Source organism: Ips typographus, unplaced genomic scaffold, assembly GCF_016097725.1.
Source record: "Ips typographus isolate SLU unplaced genomic scaffold, UJ_Ityp_2.0 IpsContig121, whole genome shotgun sequence".
Lineage (NCBI taxonomy): Eukaryota > Metazoa > Arthropoda > Insecta > Coleoptera > Curculionidae > Ips > Ips typographus.
The window spans coordinates 43,840-49,455 of NW_028098541.1; the positions used below are offsets into that span (position 1 = coordinate 43,840).

Below are 5,616 nucleotides of genomic sequence, written 5' to 3' on the forward strand. Positions count from 1 at the left end.
GGTAACCAGCAAGTCCACATCCATAGCAAGAAAAACTGGGTTTCGCTGTGGAACTCGAGGTGGAAGTATTGACAACTTCCGTAGGTTTTGAAGACGCATATTTACGACATGCTTCAATAGTGTGACCAAAATTATGGCAAAATGTGCATTTCGGACGTGAAAGTTTAAATTTCTCCTCATCTTTCACTTTGGGCGAAGAGTTACTGAGATTACTGTCAAAGTTTTCTGAGAAGTTAGCTTCAACAGCTCTAGCTTTTGTAATTAACGTTTCAAAAGAATTAATGGAATCACGTGGGACATTTCGTCTAATACGACTATGTAATAGGCCATATATCATGTCAATTTGACTCTTTAAAGGTATAGGCTCATCAGCTGATGGTAATTTGGACAAAAGGGCTCTTGCTTTATTCACAAATATATCTGTAGGCTCCTTACCTTGTTCTTTGGAGAACAGTTCACGGTAAATTTGATATGGAGGCTGGTTTCTTCCAAAAGCATGTTGCAAAGCTTCCATGGCATCTTTCCATGTTGTCACAGTTGTTTTTGCACCTTGCCACCAGGTTGCAGCATCACTGTCTAATAGCATGGATAAACCGAGAAGTGCATTTGCATCAGATACATTTGCACACTGTTTGTACACTGAAATGCCATCGATAAAGGCATCAACACTGTCTGTACGTTTGCCCGAAAAGCGCGATTTGCAGTCCACAAAGTTTCCTTCTGGTATGAGTGCAGGCACCGGTTCCACGTTACGGGGAACGTTTGTCATTACTCCAGCAAGCAGTTGTTGTAACAATTCCTGTGTCATTACGATGTTGGTTGCCATGGTGGATAATTCAACGTTGGGTTGTTGGCTTTTTGCAGATTCACGTCTGAGGTATCGCTGAGTTCGGGAACTGTCTTTTTCCATTAACAGGGCACCAAAACGTTGGTGATTGGCGGCAAACTAAGCCGAAAAGCAGACGCAGAGAATCAACAAGATTGCTCCGAAAAGTCTGAGAAAAACACTAATACACGAAAAAGGATTTACCGGCACCACGTTGGGCAGCTACTTTGTAGCCGGTTTACGTTTTAAATCCTTTATTTCTAATTTTAAAGTATTAAAAACTAACTACAACATTCGTCCACAACAACCTTCTTAATCCTCCCTTGTCACACGTCAGTTCTGTCAATTCTTCCGAAAAGGCACTGTCAAACGTCAGTCTGTCACTTTAAAGTCCCTGCAACCCGCCTTACACCGGCTTGTACGGTGGGCTGCATACCTGGTCGCTACAGCTTTTATTAATAAATAAACGAAATCTGGACGAATTACGGATCATCGCCGCCACCGTGCACCGTGTGCCGTGGTAAAATCAAGTGCACAGCTCATGGGTATAGTAAATCTGATTGGCCGAACTTCCGCCGTCCGCCCCCTCTGTACCCCGCGACTGTCTAGAGTCAGTCGATGTTTTAAGCTGGCCCGTGTGCACAATTAGATCGTGCACTCGGGATTTTTCTTATCAGTCACGTGTTATTTTTCTTCGCGACTTTTTAAAATGCCTCCAGTATTTCCTAACGTTAGTGTGCAATATTTGAAAACAATTACATATTTTAAAATTGTAGGAATTTTGGGCGTGGTCTCAAAAAATTTTTCGTCTGCGGCGCTAATTGGCCCTCTTTTTGTGCACTACCTTTCAAATTTACTACGAGCCGCCACTGCTCACTACGGTGAATACAATTCGTATGGACAACCACGCTATTCAACTAGTTGAGTATCAAACGCTTCGCAGATTAATCCTTCAGGAGATTTAAGAATATTGGCTTTACCTGCCCACAGCACAATTCAAGACATTTATTTATGTCCATTTCAAGCTAATTTAAGAGAATCTACTTGGCCAGGGTACAACTGTTGATGTTTTATGATTATACATAAATATTAGGTCTTTGATTAGGGTTTCGAAGGTGGTAACACAACCCCAATCAAGGAACTGCTTTTGTGAAGGTAAATTAGTTCAGATTTAGTAGAAATCGAATGTACAGTGACATCTACTGTTAAGAAATGGCGCTGAAATAAATACTTATAATCTATACTGTATGGTGTTGTGATTTCCTATCTCAAAGCATTAGATGTCATCAGCTGAAGCTATCTACACTCAATAGATGGTGCCAACGACTGGTTTTCTGTCCGTCCAGACGTCATTTTACAACGCCATCTGTCACCCAGTACCCCAACATAAGATGGTGCTCTCTTTTCAGCTACCATATGGAGATGAAGATTGAAGATTGCTTATTGCTTTGACCAATTGATCTTGACCATAGTTTTGACTATCGGTTTTGGTTTTTTGGACTTTTGCGCATTTTGTAGTTGGTGTTAGCAGTTAGCGCCCTTTTTTCGAAATAACGCAAACTACAACTTATTGACAGATCGATAAACAGTTAATTTTAAAGAATATTATTATTGTAGGCTCCGCCCAGCTGCCTGCCAATGTGTCCAGCTACCAACTTTCCAGCGGTTCACTTACTATATAGTTAAGTATACATACAATAATAGAAGTTATTAAAAAAATATGAATGATCCTAAGAAATTTGTGAAAAATACTCTTTTTAGTCCTTCAGTGACAGGGATTACCTACGAGGACTTCACACAACATGCTATTTTGCTCCCTGCTATGGAAAAACCACCACCAAACCTGTAGTAAATATTGTTCCTGTAAATAATTTGAGTACTAAAATTAAACTTTTTTCAATTTAAATTAATTTTGCTATTTAGCTAGTTTTGTTTATTACTGTACTATGAGTAATAACAAGTTCCTGTGTGCCTTTTATGATTGCTCACTCAACTTGTCAAAGTTTTAATTTGAAAAGAAGAATCTTGAAACTTAGTATAACAATTCCTTGACTTAACAGGTGTTAAATCATTATTTCCATCAAAAGTAAAAGATTTGCAATTTATGGGTTCTTTGAGTTGCATAATCATCTCTTTCAGTATACCCTCAATCAATGCCATAGGAGATCATCATGCCATTATCATGCTAGAGCAATATTTGTTAGAGAAATTAAGGTCATTGTAAAGAAGTGAATAAATACTCTATATTAGAGATATTGATATTATAATCAAATAACAAAATTATATTATTTATTTTCCAAGTAAGATTCATTAGTCCTTACACATAATTTTATTCAATGACAGAAATTTCTGTAAAATACAACAAATGCAGCTACAAATAAATGTGGAAATGTAATTATCAGGGTAACATGGATAACAAAAAAGCATAATTATTACTGTTTATTCTAATAATCTAGTATATTAGTTATTTGTACTAATGAGTAGTCAATGCAAGTCTCTTAGACCAACATCTCATCTTTGTTGAAGGGATAATTGGTTATATTTTTGTCATTTCAAAAATGACCTGTGGTATATAATAAAAATATCCCACATCTAAGTAGCAGGCATGGTTAATACAAGAGCTAAGTGGAATAATCTACATGAAAAAACGTTTTTTTTTTTGCTTCACCAAAATGTCGGAATTTTGTAGGTAAATTTTGATTAAAACTACCCTTTTTTGATAGGGTATGCATTATTATATGCGTATGACCACCAAAACGTGCCACCCCCTCTTTTTGTTTGTTGTTTTCATTTTACTTACCTTCCAACCTTTCAATATATCTTGGAAAACTGCCTATAATGCTCAACTCAGTGGTTTCAACTCTCAAATTAACATATGACCAATGAACCCTCTTACTTAGGTTGAGAGAATTATCATTTCTACCTTCTTTTGCCTTAAAATTAATCTAATTAAAGGGTAAATAATTTGTAATAAATAAAAGCACCCAAGATTCTACAAATGTTATATCAAAGTAGTAAAATTTCTCCAAAAACATAAAACACATCGTCATTACGTACTGCTGCTACTTCTTCTAGCATTACTGGAACTGCGTAAACTATCAGAAAACTCCAGAACTAAAGTATCCCATAGATTCATCTGATTTTGCTCTGCTATGCTAGTTTGAATTAATTGTCAGATCCTCCTCCCTCTGTAAGACCGCAATTCGTATGACCTTCTAGACTTGCACTTTTTTATTAGCACAATAATAAGCACTACTAGTAAAATAATGAAAAGTATTACTCCTAGTACTATGGCAGCTATTACTCCGATGCTTGGAAGAGTTTCTGCAAATGAAAACTGTTAAAATACAGAAGTTGGCTGTACAGGAAATTTACGATAAGCATTAACACTGTAGCTTTTCTGATTGCCTTGTCGATCAACTGCTATTAGTTGTAAATCAGGATTGCAGCAGGGCTCACCTGCAATTGAATTTCCTGTAATTGAATTTTTAGTACCTACAGTGTATCCGTATGGGACGTATAAGCCTTTGGGGATTCTGTTTAGTCGCATTAAGCCTGCAGTAACAAAATCAATATTAACTGAAGTTTAAAAATTTAAAGTAATAAAGTTTGAAAAACTTGAGTCTACATCTCTAGCCACAACCTCTATTGTCCAAATGCCTTTATAACACTGGGAAAAAAGGACTTCTGTGCAGTCACTTTTTTAATGATATTCCAATTCCGGAGCAGTATCATCCATTATTAACCGCTTTTTACAATAAAACTGATTTCGTCTTGATAATTTCCTGAACGGGTTAGTATTGATAATATGACCATAGTGTGTCCCTGTGGCTCTAAATAGCTCCTAAGAACATGATGCATTTATTATTTATAATTACTAACAATTATAAGCTTACTGAAAGCTTGACAGTCTGTGTAAAATGGCTCTAGAATGAGTACATTGGTATGTAATATATTGAGCCGTTGTTCCATGGTTGGTGATTTCGAAATATATTTGGGCCCATGTTTGAGCATCTGTCGCAGTAAATAGTTTAGATCCCAGCCCAACTTCAATTGAAATTAACTGGAGAGGGTAAATGTCGCTTTTTCTAGAAAAGTAACTCAAACGTTGAAAGTAGTGACCTGTAAATGTATTTATAGTTTCGACACTAATTTCGCTTTTAAAATACAGACCTTTAACATCCTTTCCTTTAATTAAAGTATACAAAGGCTCTGCGAGTCGCGATTTACTTAATATATCAATGGCATTTTTATTTCCAATATCCGTTGTGTTATCTCTATTTTCAGTGACATAGTTTAGATGGCCGTTGTTGAATTTATAACTTATATTTTTCAACAATGTCTCGCCATTACTATCTAACAAGCTGACGTCGGTTATATGACTTATATCGCCGGTAACGCCTAATTTCAACATATTGTTACGATTTTCCCCGTGGGTTTACACAAAGTCAGTTTAACTCAACAATTAATAAATTTATTTACACTTTAAAACACTCCGTATAATAATTAACTCAGCTACTAAAAAACACTACTACAATTCCACAATTATTTCACTATTTAAACTTTACCGCGTTCCCAAATTCACTACTCCTCCCGCGGTCGACACCGCGTCTTTTATATACGCAAACCACGTTCTAGAGTGACCGCGAAACGCTTCGCGATTTGCCTCGAATATTAACGATTCTTCCAGGTGTGGCGCTTCCTAACTGTGGCCTACTTTAAAACGCGCCCGGCCAGACCCGGCGCTTCGATTCCATCCCGAATCGAGTATAGTAGGCCCAAACCGTAAC

At 36.9% G+C, this 5,616-nt stretch overlaps 1 long non-coding RNA gene across 1 annotated transcript; it reads right to left on the reverse strand.

The window, feature by feature from the left end:
* Positions 1-4,557: 4,557 nt before the first annotated feature.
* LOC145739409 (uncharacterized) lies at positions 4,558-5,229 on the reverse strand. The gene is made up of 3 exons (XR_014181024.1): positions 5,000-5,229; positions 4,723-4,948; positions 4,558-4,670 (listed from the first exon to the last, which is right to left on the reverse strand). It is a non-coding gene; the product is annotated as an uncharacterized LOC145739409 (long non-coding RNA).
* Between the last annotated feature and the right edge of the window lie 387 nt (positions 5,230-5,616).